Source organism: Equus caballus, chromosome 8, assembly GCF_041296265.1.
Source record: "Equus caballus isolate H_3958 breed thoroughbred chromosome 8, TB-T2T, whole genome shotgun sequence".
Lineage (NCBI taxonomy): Eukaryota > Metazoa > Chordata > Mammalia > Perissodactyla > Equidae > Equus > Equus caballus.
In genome coordinates this window covers 62,516,890-62,536,371 of record NC_091691.1, presented here as the reverse complement: position 1 = coordinate 62,536,371, position 19,482 = coordinate 62,516,890, and the positions used below count along the sequence as shown (strand labels likewise).

The following is a 19,482-nucleotide window of genomic DNA, read 5'->3' as shown; positions in this document are numbered from 1 at the left end:
CTTAAATTCTTTCCCAAACCACCTCTATTTTATCCCAATTTAATTTTTATTTCCCCCTTCTCTCTTGTTCTGACTCTCCCACTTCGCTTTCCTAGATTTATCCCTGGTTCCTTTGTCACGCACTGGCTGGCTCCAATTATGGAAACCTTATATTTACTCTTTTAAGATCCATATTTGAAAATAAGCTCCTTCACAGATAAGTACACTTTTTGTAAATGGACTACTCCTCTTCAGAGAAACACTTACTGACGTAAAAAATAACAAGATTATTGGTTCTGGTTTCAGATAATCAGGAAAGTAAAAACCTTGCCCTATTGAGAATTAGATCTGCTCGACTTTTTTCCCCCTTGCTTGCTCAGTCGTTTATAACTTTTTGATGGTAAATTCTCAAAGCCAGAAAGCTTGTAAACTATCCTCTAATGGGCTTCCACCCACCTTGCATCATTTCATTTATCATTCTTTACAAAGTACAGGTAATTTTTTCCTTGTTTCTTTAAGAGACACTATTCAGATTATTTTGAAGGGCATAGCATCCAGGAAACGCTGTAATTTGCAGTGGTCTGATATCTGAATTAAAACTTTTAAAATCTGCTGTTTTAATGTCTGAATATCCTACACAGGATCACAATATTTCTCTCTACATTTTCTTAGACAATGTAAATGTCACATATCCCTGGGGATTCTTTTGTGCTGGACTTTAAGTTCACAGAACTCGGCTTTACTCTTCCCCTAGCTGAGTAATCACAGTGAAGGACCGGGCCGGTATCCATCACACTTCAGCAAAATCTGCAATCCCACTCACTTGTGACATATAATGCTTTTAAATATTCTTAATTTAGAGTCTTTCAGTTATGTTAAGCAAGCCAACGCCCTAATCTGTCAGTTCTTTGAGTTTCAAATACAATAAAAATGTGAAATGTTCATTTATCAGACCACTAATTCTCTGGTCTGGTCCCTCAGTTTGTAAGTTCTCTTCTAATGTGCAAATATGTAGAAGGCGATCCGACAGCATCTTTCCCATGTCAGTGGAGTTGAGAATTCGAAGACACTTTCTTGACATTCTTTGATTTGTATCCTCAGATTATGTTTAATCTGTTAAGCTCATCAATGTTGTTGAATGAAGTCATTCTATCCTATACTAAATTAAGTAAAGGGGCAGTGTGGTCATTTTAGTTTTTACTATCCCTTGTATGATTAGAAAATAATAGTATCAACAAATACCAAAAAATGTAATTATAGATTCTATGACTGACTCAGTTAAATATCTTTGTAGAGTCCTAAATATTTATACTTACTCTGAAGGATAAAAGTACTTAAGTGTACTAATAAATCACATGTTTCTAAAATAAGTTTTGGAAAAATTAAAAATAAAGAAAAGTGCTCAGAAGTATCATAAACAACTACATGCATGTACAGGAATTAATCAGCACTAGCATTCTGTGTTATTTGCTTCATAAATTTTAAAGAAAAATTATAAGTAAAATTCCCATTTAAAAAAAAAGGAAAAAGTTTCCACTGTCCACCATTCCCCTCCTTCCACTTTTCATTACTATGAATTTGATCTAAGTTCTATCAGCTCTTATTTTATATTTTCACCCACGTATGTATGCAGCTGTGAATAAAATACTATTTGTAGGTGCTTTAAGATTTTTATATAGATGACATGTTGCTCAGTCATTCTGCTACTGGCTTTTAAAAAATTCATCCTTGCCGATGTAGGGACCAACTTTATTTAATTTACTACTGTACACTATTCCATTCTGCTAATCATCTACATTTTTTTAACCCATTTCTGTCCTGACAGCCATCTTTTTGCTGTTATAAACAATTTTAGAGTGAACGATTTTGTACTGTATATGTCTCTTTATGACCATGTGGGAGATATTTTTCTGTTAGGGTAGATAGTGAAAATTGTTGGGTTGTAAGGTATGGATATTTTCAATGTTGCTAGATTCTGTTAAAGCATTGAACAAAGCGGTTATACCAATGTACACTCCCATCAGGTGTGAATCAAGTTTCAGTTTCCTTACTGACCAGTACATAATGATGTCAGAGATTTAACATTTGTCAACACAATGAGTGGGAGATTTCATTATGCTTAGTTGCACTTTTTCTGATGTTCAGACTTTCTCTTTTGTAAATTATCTGTTCATATCTCTTATTTATGTTTTATTGCATCTTTTGTCTTTTCTTATTTATCTGCAGGAATTCTTCATACATTCTAGATTTAAACAATATCTTTGTTTACTATATTGCAAATATTTTTTAGTATGTTGCTTATCTTTTTAACATTGGTTATGGTATTTTATATATATGACTTGTTTTTAATTATTAAAAATATAGATTATAATATCCCTTCTGATTGACCATGAAAATATGATATCAATAATTCATGATCCAATTCACCTTGACTTATAATTCCATTTTACCTTTCAGGTTGAGAAGTAGTATTTTAATTTTTAGGAAAAAATGTATTTGAAAGAATGACCTTATTAGGAATACATTATAATTATTTTGCTTCTCTGGTGAATGACATCAATGAACTTTGAATTCTTAAAAGATATGGAACTATATGTCACTGATTAAAGACTAGTTTCACAAAGTTGCTACATTTTGGCATTGAAAGGACCCTTGGAAATAATCTTTTTCTTGCTTTACACATGATAGAGCTAAAAATCCAAAGAATGTTGTGGCTGAGACCCAGTACCCACGGAGGACATGCAGCCAGAATCAATAGCTATTTACTCTAATTCAGGGCCATTTCTACTGAACCACAATCAAAGCAGCTCCAGGAGCAAATAGATGTATTTCGCTTTTCAGAATTAAAGTTAACAGTATTCCTAACTAGCATGTTTCCTTTCCTTCCAGCAATGAGTAACATTAGGCAGTCAGTACTCAGATTTTAGATAATAGCAACTTCCTTTGTAATGCAGGAAGGTAAGAACATGATTAAATTAGCCTCTTTAAACCAGTGAGTTAAAGAGAAGGGCAAGCCCGCACATCCACCACACACGCTGCTCTTCCTGGGGACTCCACTCAGCAGGTGGCAGGGAATGGAAATGAATCTAACTTGCAGAAGTTTTACCAATTTTAACTCCTAGAAAACTGTTCTCACATTCAGAGAAATTCGCCAGTGAAGGCTGAACTAATCCCAGCTTTCCGCACACAAAAGTTAAGTTTTGGGTATTGTTTGTAATTTGGTGATTGCTAACCCCAGAGTAATCACACTATAATTATCCTGTTTGAGCCATATGCTTACAACAAATTCTTGTAACTAGAGAAGTACTAAACGTTGTAAATGCTTAATTACTTACTTTTACCTTTAATGTATCTACGTTATACATACACATCCATTTGTTCCAGGAATTAATTTATCCATTCAGTTTTGTCATTACTTTTCCACCTGAAAGAACCTGCGGTTGGTACGGGGATTAAACAAATAGGACTAAGGATACAGCTTTGGGTCAGTGTGTAGCTATTTTGAGGGACAGCTCAAACATAACCTGAGCTTTTTATTCCCTGAGCTGTTTGTAAGTAGGAATCCTTTCATCTTTTCATGGTAGTTCACCATTTATTTTCCTCTCTTAATAGTACATTTTGTAGTTCTAACATCAAGGACTATACTTTCTTTCCTGTTTATTCAATTTTGGATCAAAATAAAACTCAAGGGTATTACAGGGAGAAAGAACGAAATTATTTTAACACTGTAGTACTCTCACATAGGAAGGAAATCTACATCGCAAGCAGAGAGTATACAGATGCAATTCCTATGGCATAAAGCACTCTGAGTCTTAGAGGTCAGTTTGTGTCCCACATGATATTCTCTAGTTGCCATGGCAATTACTTGTTTTCATTGGGTAACGAATGGTCACATCTGTTCTTGCTGAGCTCTCTTTTCCCCCACCTAACACAGAGCATAGGGAACAGATTCGCTTCTTAGTGCACAAAGATTTACGTGCATAACTGTCACCAAATCAAGGAGAGACCATAAATCTCAGGTCAGAAAGTCACACTTGCCCTTGAGTACCCTCCTTTTTTTCTGCCCAAATGTTCTTCTATTCTCCTATAAACACAACTAAATATGCATTTATTCAATGGAAAAAGAGACATGACATTCCCCTTAGGCAATAAAGAAATATATGTATTTAGATATATATTGAAGAAATGGTCACATGCTCTGGCACAAGAATATTGTGGAATTCAAAATAAAAGATTCCCATGGATAAACTTACTTGTATCTATTATTTTTTCTTTTAAGCAAATATGTCTTAAATTGAAACAATTCCTTCAGGTAAGCAAGTATTCAGATATCTTAATTCTAGTGCCACTTGGAACTAGAAGACCTTTTTGCACCAGGATAAATGTGTACTAGCCTCACTGATATAAGTGACAGCTGAACTGAGTCAATTCTTTTCCATTTCCTGAACACTCGGAGAGAAAGTGATAACGAAGATGTGTAGAGACATTCAGGCCAACATTCGACTCACAAATACTCAGAGTCATGAAAGAGATCATTTCTGGCATTTCTGCTATGTTCTTTTTAAATCCGAGAATCCCAGGACACCATCTGAGAGAAGAGGCAGCACGGGCTTCTAGTATTTCCTCCAGTACTCAGGCACTTTTCTAGGGCTGAAGCCTCATCTTCATATTTTTCTAAAATGGTAAAACCTACTCCACAGCTTTTGCTAGATTTTTCCTGGGAGGGTTGGGTTGACTCTTCAGAATTGAGAGATAGTCTAAAGGTGGTGTTGTTCTGGATGATTTGAGGTTTCCTTGAATAATGCTAGATAGACGAGGGAAGCGTGAAAGTCTTAGGCATAGCAAATCCTATTGGCCAACTATATTCTACCCAATTTGAGAGTTAATTGGTTTTGCAGATATTTTCATAGGATGTTAAGGCATAGAGTTTAAGAAGCAGAAGGACTCCATGGTGGTGAAAAATTCTGAGAAAAGTAAGACACCTGTTTCCAAGCTGACCTAATGGATAAGCCAAACCTGAGGAGAAAAAGGGGTGAAAAGATAACAAAGTGTGCATTTGAGTACAAAGGCAGGGATGAGCTTAATCCATGGTGAGAGAGTTCAACTGTGGAATCCAACCTAAATTCAAGCTTCAAGCTGTTCATCCACGTAGGCAGGAAATTCAGAGTCCTAGGCACGTGAGAGTTTAATTCCTCTTCCCGAGGAGTTAGAGTAGGCCTGAGCAGGATATCAGGTCACGCTGGCTGAAATGCAGTTCCGGGAAGAGGGGTTGGGTTACATGAATGGTTATCCAAGCCAACCAAGAGCAGGAAGAACTGAAAGGCGATCTCAAGCACTGACCTAGAGAGTACTGAGGTCCACGGATGAGAATTGAATTCTGTCCTGAGGAATGTTTGAGCATGGGGCTAGATACAAGAGACCAAATCAAAATGTCAGAAATCAGGGGGGCGCTGGATTGGTGCAGGGAAGGGGCTGTTGGAAAGAGAAGCATACCAAAGGGATTACTTCCAACAGGCCCTTGAGTGGGTCAGCCTGATTTAAATGCACAATATCCAGCTGGACACATGGACGGTTTGAGGGATGAGGGTAAATCAAGAGACTACTGTGTCAATCATAGGCTTTAGGAAAATTACACATTATAGACATTCATGGTCCTCAGCTGAGTCCACAGCTAAAATGTCTTAGCACAGGCTAATACATGGACTTTATGATTATCACAGAAAATGGGCCAAAGAATTGAAAGCCACAAGCAGATCCCTCAACTCACTTGTCCGGTGGGATTCAGAAGGCATGGAGTTATATGTACTTAACAACTTGCCGTTAAGTTATCACTAGTATTTAATATTACTAAGTCAGATTAGGCCAATACCTTGGGTTTCTCCCTTCCTTGTTCTTCATTCAACAAATATTAAAGAATACATACTCTGTGCAAACAGAATGCTAGGTGACACAGCGACGATGCACAAATAAATAGTAAATAAGGCCCACTTCCTCTTTCAAGGGGCTTAGAGTCTTGCAGAGAGACAGATGGTACACAGCTCATTTTGCAAATCAGGACTCTCCGTAATCCACTTCTCTAGGTTCTCTCTACACCTGCGTTTTTCTTTCAGCTGTGCATTTTCCATCTCTTTTTGCTCCATTGATTAGTACGGCCTTTCTTGTCCTATTCTAGAGACTCGTCATGTGTTCTCCTTCCCCCTTCCCCTTGGCACCTTTCAATTGGTATCTGGACTCTTGTGAGAATGTGGCAGGATACAATGCACAGATTTACATTTTACTTGAGTTTTCAGATGATTTCCTGAGAGATAACATTGACTGGAGTTAATGATGGAGATGCGGAGAATGGGGGTGATTGTAATTTATTATTTGTGCAATTAGAGTATCTCCATACGGTTGTTCTCACATGCTATTAGATGGTAATTCCACGAAGACAAGGATGGGTTCCTCTGGTTCACTTGTAGTCTCAGGGCCAAAACAGTGCCTAGCACATAGTAAACACTGAGTATTTCGTGAATGAATGCATACATGAATGAATGACCAGTTAGATGAATGAATAGTGAAAAACAGGGCAGGAAGAAGTGGGAGGGACTGGGAACGCATTACTGATGGCTCCTGGGGTGAATGTGAGAATGGCTATGTCTGCATGTGGGACATGGTATAGGAAATGAAGCATTAAAAATCCTTGAGACATTAAATCAAAGTTTTGTCCCCTTCACAATTTCTTCTGGAGATTGTCCTTGATCAGCTCTACAGGACTCTGCAGAAGGATCAAAGCATTGTATTTAGTCATCTCATAGGCCTCGGAGTCAGCCGGACCTGGCTTTGCATGCCATAGCTCTGCATTGATGAACTGATCTGGGCAAGTTAATTAATCTTGATCTCCAGTTCCCTTATTTTGTAAAAACTGGAAAATGATAATTACCTGACAACGTATCTGTGAGGGTTAAAAATCAAGTGGCCTGAACTGTTTCGTATCGATGCTCAACTAATGCTTTCTCCTCCTTGACAGTGTTCACACTTCCTGCTGCCCTTCCCCACTGGCTCTCCACTCATCATCAGGCTATTTTATTTCCAATTCAGTCAATATTTTCCTTGTTAATGGAAAAAGTAAACTATTTAAATAAATGACAGCAATAATAGCACATTTGAATTTTAAAGATAATTCTCACAAATAAATTCTGGATAAAATGGATAATTTCAAAGACCAGAGCCAGTCAGAACAAATAATGCAAGACAAATAACATGAGCACACATCTGCAAGAAAGAATGGAAAGTCTCAAGTTGTTCTTTCAAAGTACACGAGTTCTCATTAGTCATACGTTTATATTTATACAATAAACCTAAAAATGAGGGTTTCAAATGATTTTATTAACATTAACCTATCTTCACAATTGGTGCTGTTTTCCCCATTTTCAGACATAAAAGCTAGTTAAAATTACAGAAGAAATAAAGCATTCTTCTTTGCTTCTAAGTGTTACAGGTTTTTCAGAGGTAATTATCTGTGGTTTATTTAAAACAACTCTGGGTGAAATTAAATGTTAATTATCAAATAATTATTTCGTATTTTAGCCACACAAATGAATGCATTTTTGCACACAGATTTATAAACTTTTGAAACAGCAATAGCTCAGTTGTTATATAGCATGGTAGTTTCTTTCATAGCTGTGAAAGAAAAAACAGTAAAAAATGAACAAGCTTTATTCAATAGCACATTTTTACATTTATCTTAATTGACTAAAAGTGTCCCCTTGATTCTTCTGCATATTGCTCAAAATATTGTGACAATGACATAGCGAAGCAAGTCATCCTATTTAAAATACTGGTAAAAACCAAGTTACTCTGAACCAAGCTTTATTAGATATGTCAAATTATCATCCTTCTTTTAAAAAACTCTATTTTCCTTTAAAATACCAAGAAGATACAATTGAGTCACTACCACATTCTGCCTAAACAAACTAATGATAACTGTAATAAATATTTAAAGATAAAATTATAATGGAGATCTTGTGTGTGTTTATTATATTTGTGAGTAAAAACGATCTCGTTCAAGTGAAAGGTAAGTAAAACACAAGTTGTATAAACTAAAAGCCAGTGCTTTCACTTGAGATTTTTAGAGGTCCTTTTCTGTCAAGAGTCCAACCTGAGGCTGAAATACGTTTCCACTCAGGGAGAAGTAGGAATCATAAAGTACTTTTGTCTTAGCATTGTGACACGAAGTCTTTTTCTGTAGGATTGGAGTGGCATGCCCCCAGGCCCAATCTTCCCAGTGGCTATCACCAGAGTTCACTGTTCGCAGTCCCGAGACATAACTGGGAATGAAAAGTGTTTAGTCACTTTGCCTAATCTGGTTTTTTTTCTCCTCAAATAAAGTCAGATGTGAGTGAAAAGCTGTTTCTTGCAATTTCTTAAATTTAACTCAACGTATGCCTTCAAAAAATGACAAAGCCTATTCTTCTTTAAGCTGAGGTTGTTCTCTCAGAAAGTGCTTTCGCTCCTGCTGTGAAACTGATTGATGTTTTTAAAACCCCCAAGGAACTTAGCTGGCAGCTAAGGTTGCAGTTTCAAAGAAGAAATAGATGTAGTGTGTGCTTTTATGTAAAGAAATGAACTTGATTTCTACTTGAAGGAAAAGAATCGCTATGCGTGAGGTACTGAAAAATCAATGCGATTAACCAACATTTAAAAATTGATTTTCCTCATGCTTAAATATTTTAAAATTTAAATTATTTAAAAATGTTGGTACATTTTTTAGGCCACTGTAGCATTGCCGGAAGAGGTGCTCCAGCTTTGAATGATCAAAGTGCCATATTTTTCAGGAAGTTGTTACAGCTGAAAAAATCATTAAGAACCTATTGAAGGGGGATTAAGTACATTGGAATTTCTATATGCATATATTAGAATATCTGTCTTATGGGAAGAGAGAAGAAATACAAGGGAGAAGGAAGAAAGGGGTAAGAAGTAAGATTTCGTAACCCTCATGTTAAAGAGGTCTTCTTGTCACTTGAGCTGATCCAAGCCCGTTTGTCCACCTATCATTGAATTCTTCAACCATCTGAGGTAGGTGAGGGCTCTAGGGACCTCCCCAACAATTTTCTCCTAGATTGTATGCTATAATAAAATCAATTTTCAGACAAATTAAGCCACAATTAACTATTTATTAGCAGGCAAGCATAAAAATACTAAACAACCTATTCTTTTTGAATTGGTAAAGTCCCACTTCCCTATCCTTAAAGAACTGTGGTAAGTACTTTGCATGAAACTTTTATCAGAGGCAGATGCTACAAGATTCTAACAACACGATCAGATAGTCGGCTCATCAGAAGGGGACAGAATGCTCATGCCTAAGGGAACTAACCACGACTACAATAAATATTTGAAGAAAAAATTATAATGGAGATTTCTTAAGTCAAATTTTCTTGGGGATAATTATGCTGGTGAATAAAAACAATCTAGTTGAAATGAAAGGTCGATAAAACACAATTATAAACTAAATAAAAGGCAGAGCAGAGTAGAGTTCTAGGAGACTAGGTCTACCCCTCTGTTTAAATCCCGTTCAGGCAACAGAGCAGATACTTGGAAAATATTATTAGCAATCCAGCTTAGCATTACAAGATTAGTACATCAGAGGTAACACAAATTTTAAAGATATCAATTTCCTGATCATGAACTTCCATATATGCCATTTCCTAAAATCATGTTGATTTTTCTTTCTCACCTGCCCTTCACCCACCCAGAATCTTACAATGGTGCATTGCCCTGAGGACATCAAATCTGGATATTTAGCAAAGAAACAATATAAAATATTGTTTTGGGGCAGTGATCTTTAAATATCAATCAAGGCAATTGGCCTGTAAGTTAACTTTTACTTTTGTAATATAGTTTTCTAGTTTTTGTATCAGGGCAATGCTTTCTCATTAAGTGAGTTGGCATGTGTTCCTCCTTCCTCTAATTTCTGAAAGGTTTTGTATAAGAATGGTATTATTCCTCATGAAATGTTTTGTAGAATTTATCACTGAAACCATCTACAGAGTCTTCTTGTGAAAGGCTTTTCACCTGTAAACTCAATTTTTTAAAGCGACATAGGGCTATTCAGATTTTCTATTTTTTCATTGGAAGCTTGTTTTTAAGACTTTTATTGTGCATTTATAGTGCTTTTCCTCTGAAATTTAGCCCTCTACTGATATATGCCCTTGCAGGGGCCTCTTCTGAATGCCTCGGGTGTTCTGCACAGATTCTCTATTCTGACTGATTGGAATACACGTGTCCAGCTCTGTGTGAGCTTTGTGAAATATTCAGCTTACACCTTCTTGATCATTCTTTGAACAGACTTGAGGGTTTCTGGGGTCCTTTTTCTGCACAGTTCCCTCCTCTTCATTACAATGTCTTGCAGATTTCCAGCTACCTCTGCTCTGCTCCGTCAGACTGCCTGCCACTGTTTTGGTCACCCTTCCCTGTGTCACAGATCAGAAACGTGTCTGGGCAAGAAGATGGGGCCATAGTGGGACATACCAAGATAAGTTATACATTGGTTGTATATGTCAGTAGGTTTTAAGTACAATTTTCTAATAGCCATTTACCTAAACCAGATTTCTTTTGGTTGCTTACATTCGTCTGATAGAATGCTTTCAAATTTTTAAGTCTCAGTCTTTGCATGCCTTTATTCTTTAGAACTCTCTCTTGTAAATGATATGTATCTTGACTTTGCTCTTCATGTGTGTATATGTGAGGGAGTGGGGGTGTATGTGTATGAGGAAGACTGGCCCTGAGCTAACATCTATTGCCAATCTTCCTCTTTTTGCTTGAAGAAGATTGTTGCTGAGCTAACATCTGTGCCAATCTTCCTCTATTTTATGTGGGATGCCACCACAGTGTGGCTTGATGAGCAGTGCCTGGCCAGCCTGGGATCTGAATCTGAGAACCCAGGGCTGCCTAAGCGGAGCACGCGAACTTAAGCACTTTACGTCACTGAGCTTGCCCCTGATTTTGCTCTTTTTTAATCCAATCTGAAAAGGTGGTTTGAATAGTGAGTTTAGAAAATTTACGTTTAGTTTATTTCATAATGTATTTGTAACTAATTCTAATATTTTGGTTTATTATCTTATTCCATGTTTTCTATGTCTATTTTAAAACTTTTTTTACTTATTGTCTTCAACTGTTGTCTGTATCTCTCAGCTTGAACAAGATGATAGATTTACAATACTTTCCCTTCACTCTGCCACATGCTCCCTTCTTCCTTTTCAGTTTGTAATCTAGATTTTAATTCTGGGTAAGATGTATATATTTTCTTTTCTCTGAAGTTCACTGTGTTTTTAAAGAAAACAAGCTTTATTGACATGCTTAATCTCTTTTTCATATTTCTTGTAGCATCTCATATATTTATTGAAAAATAAAAATGTTTTTTATTAAATGCTATTAAAAAAATATCTGAAACTCTTCTCAGTGAGTATTTTTGGGGAAAAGCTAAGGATTTGAATTCATGTGAATCCTTTTTGTCATGCTGTAATATTTGAATTAGTCTGGTTGGGTCTAAGCATCCATGTCCAAATTTCTTTCCTTCGATATCTTCAAAATACTATTCCAGGGGCTGGCCCCGTGGCTGAGAGGTTGAGTTCGCGCGCTCTGCTGCAGGCGGCCCCAGTGTTTCATTGGTTCGAATCCTGGGCGTGGACATGGCACTGGTCATCAAACCATGCTGAGGCAGCGTCCCACATGCCACAACTAGAAGGACCCACAACGAAGAATATACAACTATGTACCAGGGGACCTTGGGGAGAAAAAGGAAAAAAATAAAATCTTTAAAAAAAAATACTATTCCATCTTCATACTGCTTCCAGTGATGTTGTTGAAAAATGTGTTGTTGATCTGATCACTTTCCTTGATCTGCTCCTATATGAAGCTTTTAGAGGTTTCTTGTTGTCTTTGATATACTTAATTCCCAGGTGTTTTTTCCCACTAATTTCTCTTCTTTAATACTCCAGGAACTCTTGCAATATGAATTGTTTCATTTATTTTCTAATTCCAGGAAATGTTTCTCCATTATTTAAAAAAAGAAATTTTCTCCTTTCAATTTCTGTTATGCTCTCCTTCTTGGGGTTCTATTATTCATAATTTTTTAATTCTATTTTTATTATTTTTTCATATCTCAATATTTAACTTTTTTTTCTTTTTCTTTATCTTTTACTTCTTCCTTCTGGGTAGTTGCTCAACCAGGTCTTCCAATTCCTAATTTCTCCCTCAGTTATATCAATTCATATCAGTATAACCATTGTGCCCTTTATATCAGCTATCTGATTTTCAAATTGTTTTTCCTGTTTGTTCTTTTAATGTGTTTGTATTCTAGTTTATATTAAAGATATCTTATCTTTTAATATACTTAATTTGTTAGATTTATTTAAAATTTTTGATTTGTTTGTTCTAAAGCTTCTATTTCTGAAGTACTTTTATGTCGTACATTCTTTTTCTTTGCAAATAGTTGTTCTCAAATATCTTGTTATTTCATTGTGTGAGGAAATTTCCTCTGGGAGGTATCAGATATCCTGTCAGATAATGAGTATGGTAGGTCAGATCTCATATTATAAAGCCCTGTAAGTTCCAAGGGAGTAGAAAAGATATGGTCTGTGATTGCAGAGGTCCAAACGTCAGAAAACCACAAATAATCACTCTTCATTTGGGAAAACTTTTCTCATTAGGGTTTCAAGTTTTGTCTTTTGAGTAGAAAAATTAAGAGGGATGACTCTTACGTTGTTCTATTAGCTATTGAAGGAGGCGTATTTAAATCTTCCAATATGGTTGTAGATTTGTTTAGAGCACCATTTAGTTTTGTTAGGTTTTGTTTGATGCATATTTAAATATGTAATTGTGCACACATAGACAGGATTTTTTTTTGTCTATCTGATGCATTGTCTCCTTATCATTATCAAATGTCCCCAAGTAATTCTGGTAATGCTTCTCATGCCTTTACTTTCAAATGTTCTGTGTCATAGAATTTATGATGTATCACTTCTAATTGCCATGTTATTTTGTTAAAATTGAGTCTGCTATTCTTACTCTTTTATTGAAATATTTGTTTCACTTAAATTTAATTATTGGTGTGCTTCAGTCAATATCTACCATTTTGCAATTTGCTTTACATGTGACAGACCTCTTTATGTTCCTTTTTCTATCCTTTCCTGTCTTTCTTTGAATTAATAAAATATTTTATTTTATTTTTCCATCTTTAACTGGTTATACATTCTTTTACTATTCTTTTAATGGTTATTTTAGAGATCTCTACTTTAGAAAATAGATATACAATTTAATGCAGATAATAAAATTATTAATTTTATTAATTCCCTGATAATACTATATCTTAGAACACTTGAATTCTATTTACCCACCTCTCATCATTTGCCCTACTGTTGTCATGCATGTTAATTATGCATGTATTTTAAATTTCACAATTCAATACTATTATTATTTTGTACAGTCTTTACTTTTATAAGTATCCACCTATTTCATTGCTCTTCATTGCCTTCTCCATTTCTAAGTGGCTGTTTGGGGTCATTTTTCTAACGCTGAAGAATTTTTTTTCTTGGTTAATCTGGCTAGAGGTTTATACATTTTATTGATCTTTTCAAAGAACCAGGTTTTGGTTTCATAGGTTGTATCAATTTCTTGTTTTCAATTTTATTGATTTCTGCTCTAATTTTTCTTTTCTTCTGTTTGCTTTTGGCTTAAATTCCTTGCCTTGGCTTACATTGCTTTCCTTTCTCTAATTTCCTAAGGTAGAAGCTTAGGTTTTTTATTTTATATATTTTTCTTCTCTAATATATGCATTCAATGCTATAAATTTCCCTTTAAGAATTGCTTTTCTGCATCCCACTTTTTTTTTGAGGAAGATTAGCCCTCAGCTAACATCCACTGCCAATCCTCCTCTTTTTGCTGAGGAAGACTGGCCCTGACCTAACATCCATGCTCATCTTCTTCTACTTTATATGTGGGACACCTGCCACAGCATGGCTTGACAAGTGGTACGGAGGTCTGCACCTGGGATCTGAACTGGCGAACCCTGGGCAGCCGAAGCAGAATGTGCAAACTTAATTGCTGTACCACCAGGCCGGCCCCTGCATCCCACAAATTTTGATAAGTTATATTTTCATTTTCCTTTAATTCAAAACATTTAAAATTTTCACTTGAGACTTCTTTGGCCCCCCTGTTATTTAGAAAAGTATTATTTAATCTCCACCATAGTATTTTTTTAATCTATTTTTTCTGTTATTTATTGCTAGTTTAATTTCATTGTGGTCTAAGAACGTACTTTGAAACATTACTATTCTATTAAATTTGTCAAGCTGTGTTTTATGTCCCAGGATGTGGTCTATCGTGGTCAATATTCCATGTGAGCTTGAGAAGAATGTGTATTATGCTGTTGTTGGATGGAGTACTCTACAAATGTCAATTAGACCAAGTTAATTGAAAGTGTGTTCAATTCAACTATATCCCTACTGATTTTTTCACTGCTGGAATTACTGATGAAGGGGTGTTGAAGTCTCAACTGTAATAGTGAATTTTTCTGTTTCTCCTTGCAGTTCTGTCAGTTTTTGTATTACATATTTTGACATTCTGTTGTTAGGCGCATGCAGGTTAAAGATTGTTATGTCTTCTTGGAGAATTGACCCCTTTATCATTGTGTGGATAAGGCTCTAGTAAAGTATTTTCCCTTGGAGAGTAGATCTTTTTTATGGAGAATGCTCTGGGTATATTTCAAAATGGATACTTTTCCTCTCCCTATGCCAGAAACAAGAGAGAATTTTTCTTAGATCTTTACTATTAGAATCTGCCAGGGTTCCTGGAGGAAAAACTCATGAAAGTGTGGGGCTTTCCAGGAGTTTCTCGCTCTGAAGCTAGTCCACACTCAGCATCCAAAATTTATCATAATTTCCATTTGTGTTCCCAACAGATTTTGGCTCCAGCAGCTTCTGCTCCAGGTAAGATCTCAGCTCTTACTCTCTGTATTCACCTCTGTCTCCAGATTTCAGGGTGATGGTTTGCCCTGTGACCCCAATTCTGTAAAGAATCTGAGAAAAGTCATTGGTTTTCAGTAGGTTAGGCTTTTGTCTTGTAAGGACAGGATTGATGACGTCCAAGATCTTCACATAGCTGAGCTCTAGAATTTTAATTGCTTTATATTTTTAGTGCAGGTTTGCAAGCAACATATTCTAGCAGCTTCTGCTTATCTGAAATCTTTTTTTCTCTACCTTCATAGAGGTATACTAAAGAATATTTTTATTGGATAAAGAACTGTAGGTTGGCTGTTTTTCTTCTCAGTTCTTTAACTGTGTCATTGCATTGTGTTCCAGCTTCCATCATCAGTCCTATTCTTCCTCCTTTGAAGGTAATGTGTCTTTTCCCCCCTTTTGCTGCTTTTCAGATTTTCTTTTTTCCATTGCTATCTAGAAGTTTTACTGTGACATGATTAGGATTGGTTATTTTTTAATTTATATGTAGGAATTCCTGGAGATTTTTGAAGATGTTCAGCTATGACTTTTTCAAGTATTGTTTCTGATCCTTTCTCTCTCTTCTTTTCTTCTGGGACTCTTATTACACATTTGATAGGTTTCTTTTTGTGCTTTAGAGTTTCCATTGATCTGTCCTTCAGTTTGCTAATCCTGTCTACTGCTATTTCTAATCTGCCGTTAAATCTATTAAATAAATTTCTAGTTTCAGATATTATATTTAAAGTTCTGGAATCTCAGTTATATATTTTTTCCTCATGTTGTGCAAGTCTCTGATGAAACTCAATATTTTCTACAACCTTTTCTTTATTCTCTCGAGTATATTAATTATAATTATTTAAGGTCTTTGCTAATTCTAATATCTGGATTACATTTGATCTTTTATTATAGTCTGTTTTTTCCTCCTTGGCTTGGTCATATTGTCTTGTCTCTTGGCATAACTAATAATTTTTTGTTGCTTCTTTCTGATGATGTTATCATACCCCCAAGAGTATTTTACCTGTTTTATACTAGGCAGAGAGAGTTGGGTGCTTGGTTGACATTTGTTAAAAGGCTTGGTAGGCTACCCTGGGTTTGTGCTGTCACTAGGGCCTAACCTGGGGCTTTTCACTGACAGTATACTTCTGTTCATCAGGGCTTCTCCTGCTATTAGTCTTTGTCCTCTCAGCACTGCAAAATGACATAAAAATCTGTGATCCTTTGAGAGATTTCTGGCTTAACTTTTTCGTTTTCTGCACTGAAGAGCTTCAGAATTATATAAATGTTTAAAAGGAAACAACTTCTGCGTTGAGACCCCACAATTTTCTACTTTTATCTTTCCAATCCAATGTGCTAGTTGAAAGCTCAGCTTTCTCTGCAGAGGCCTCTGTTCTACTAAGCCAGAACAACGTATACAGTCAGCCTATAGCACCAACTCCCCAAAGCAGTAAAATGCTCCCTTGGTAAAACTGGCTTCAGATCATCAGTTCACTGGTCCTGGTAATTCACTGGAGCCACTTCCCCTGAAAGGTCTTTCTTTCCTGAGATTGCCTACAATTCATCTCTGGTTTCCATTATAGCTCCTTTGCCTCCTACTCCATTTGCTTCAAAATTCAACAAATGTGCCATGTATTGATGCTCCACTAGTCTCCATTTTTAGAACTCTAGCTAATTTGATGACCCCAAAGTTCTATTTCTCTGGCAGGAGCTGCCTCCTGCAGACACTTGCACCAGAATTCTTTATCACCCCTGCTGTGGACGGACACTCTACCCAGGCAATGGTGAGGAAGAAACAAAAGCAGAACTCTAGCTATGCTGTTTCTACTTTTCTCTCCCACAATAACCCCAAGTTGTCAACCCTGTCCTGCTAAAGTCTAGAATCAATGCCCTCCCAAACACTTGACTGCAAAACAATTCCTCCATTACCCTAGAGGACTTTCAGACTTTTCTTTTTTTCTTGATGTTTTACCTATCTAGTTTCTCTGTGGTTACTCTTGGAGAAGGGAGCCAACTATCCTGCCATTTTAGCATCTTACTAGAAAGCAGATCTAGAATTCCTAAGTTAATTATATTAGTGTATTTTTGTAATAATGTTATTAGTTTACAGTTTTTTTCATATTACTATCTATAGATAATTAAACCTTATTATCTAACAATAAAATAACTTTTAAAATAAAATATATATAACGAAAGTGTTCAAATGCTAACCCACAATAGATAATATAATGATTCTTATTTTTACCAGTGTTTTCCTTCTTGACTGATGTTTTTCAAGTGTTATCTACCCAATTAATTACCTGCATCAGAATGACCATTTCTGTGTGTAGGGAAAGGGTTCCTGGACCCAATTACAATGTGTGTGTGGAGGCTTCCCCACACCAAAAGGCAGTTCTGAGATGCCAGCAGGGCATCTGAGAATTCAGCTCAATTCTGACACTCACAACCAGGAGATAGAATCAGATTTTATGAGTAAAGGGCTCGGTCCCACATGACCGCCCTCCACTGCAGAGGCTAGTCACAAGCCCAGGTTATTACGTGTGCTTCTGACCAACCAACTGTAAACTGGACGTTTGGACGAACCTCTCCAACTCAGGACGCCAATCAAAAGTCCAGGTTGCTACTTCTACTTCTCACCAACTAGCTGTAAATCAGGTTCCCACGACCCCCACCTCCGGTTTGATTAATTTGCTAGAACAGCTCACAGAACTCAAGAAAATGCATTTACTCACTAGATTACCAATTTATTACAAAGAATATTAAAGGAAAAGAATCAATAGCCACATGAAGAGGTACATAGGACCAGGTACCCAAACAAAGAAGCTTCTGAGAACAAAGGTACTTCTGACCTTATGGAGCTTGGGGCCCGGCAAGACGGCAGGACATGAAAATGTTCTGGTTCCCCAGCGTGAAAGGTCTCTGAAAAAAAGGCCCATGAGCTTCCTCTTGGGTTTTTATGGAGGCTTCATTAGGCTTCATGATTGACTAAGTCATTGACCAATGGCAATTGATTCAATCTCAAGCCCCCCACCTCTCCTGGGAAATTGGAGGGTAGGACTGAAAGTTCCAATCCTCTAACCACATGGCTAGCTCTCCTGGCAACTAGCCCCCATCCTTGGATGGAGTCCAAAGTCACCTTCATTAACATAAACAAGACACTTGTTTCACCTTTATAGCCCTGAAGCATTTTCAGGAACTGAGTATGAGCGACCTAAGATTATAACAAAAGATGTTCTCACTGCTCTTATGGCTCAGCATGTTCTAAGGATTTTGGAAGCTGTGAGCCAGAAACAGGATGAAAACCAAATATGTCTGAGAAATATATTTCAGTCATCTGAATGACCAAATATATATACTTCTTATAAATCACAATATTGCAGTGTGTGTGTGTGTGTGTGTGTGTGTGTGTGTGTGAGGAGTGGGGAGGTTGTTAAATTCAGATTCATGGACCCTTTTCACAGCTAATAAATTTAAATTTCTGGGGGTGGGCCTCAATAATTTACATTTGTAACCAGTCTCCTCTCCCAAAGAAATTCTGATTCATATTTCTTTTTGAGAGTCACTACTGCTAAGTCTCTGATGTACACATATTTCTTTTCTAAAATGTTCTTTCAAATGCAAACGCTAAATTGTTATTAACATCATTGTCATAATTAATTTAAAATGATTAATGAACTTGGCTTTAGTTTTCCTGGTTTAATTATTTGCTAATGATGCTAGTTTAATTAATTGTTCATGTCGGCAAATATATGATTCCTGTTTTCACAGCTTTTCATAATCCTATTCGGAAAGCAGATCTTTTATCAATGCAAGGCATGGCCCACCTGTCACCATTTCATATTGCAATGATTTGCTAATTTGATATCTCTAAATAGAACTATATTCATTTCTGTTTTCAGCCTCTTATTTGGAAGTTTTTCAGTCCAAACATTTCCAAGGGACCTAGATCCAGTAATCTTTGCCCAGGCGGGCACAGGCATCAGCTCCCCTAGTGAAAAGGAGCACCTTCAGTAACTTAGATAAACACACATATGTTATGGGAGGAGGATGGAAAATGTGGAATTGTATATATTTTAACATTCTCTCTGGGGAGTCCACTCCTTAGAGGTAAGACAACTATTTTTTGTCAATGCTTAGAACAGAAAAGGTCTAACTACTTTAACTGTCCCCAGAAAACTGAATTCAATAGTTCATTGCTTCCGAGGTCCCTAAACTTATTCTTTAGGATGGGAAAGCCTTTCTTGCATGATTCTATTGTGGTTTTTGGTATCTCTCTCTATGGAAAGGAGTAAAAACCCTAAACATTTGGTCTCTGCTGGGGCCTCCTGATACAAGTGTATTTATTTGTGTGCTTAGTTGCTTAAAGTCTGCAGATCATGCCTGTTTTGTTCATTTCTGTACAAGCAGCTGTAGCACAGATAGGTACTTGGTAAATATATCTTAAATCTCTGAGTTGGGGTTACTTAGAATTTTAGGGGTATTGCACTGTCTTCCTTATATGCAATCTACAGATAAGATATATTTTTCTTGAAAT

At 36.4% G+C, this 19,482-nt stretch overlaps 1 long non-coding RNA gene across 1 annotated transcript in view; it reads right to left on the bottom strand.

Annotated features, from left to right (window-relative positions):
• Positions 1 to 17,863, bottom strand: part of LOC138915325 (uncharacterized) — a 32,548-nt gene extending 14,685 nt beyond the window's left edge. Inside the window, exon 1 of the long non-coding RNA XR_011421131.1 lies at positions 17,798 to 17,863. This is a non-coding gene — a long non-coding RNA (uncharacterized lncRNA). The remainder of the gene's footprint in view (positions 1 to 17,797) is intronic.
• Positions 17,864 to 19,482: the final 1,619 nt, after the last annotated feature.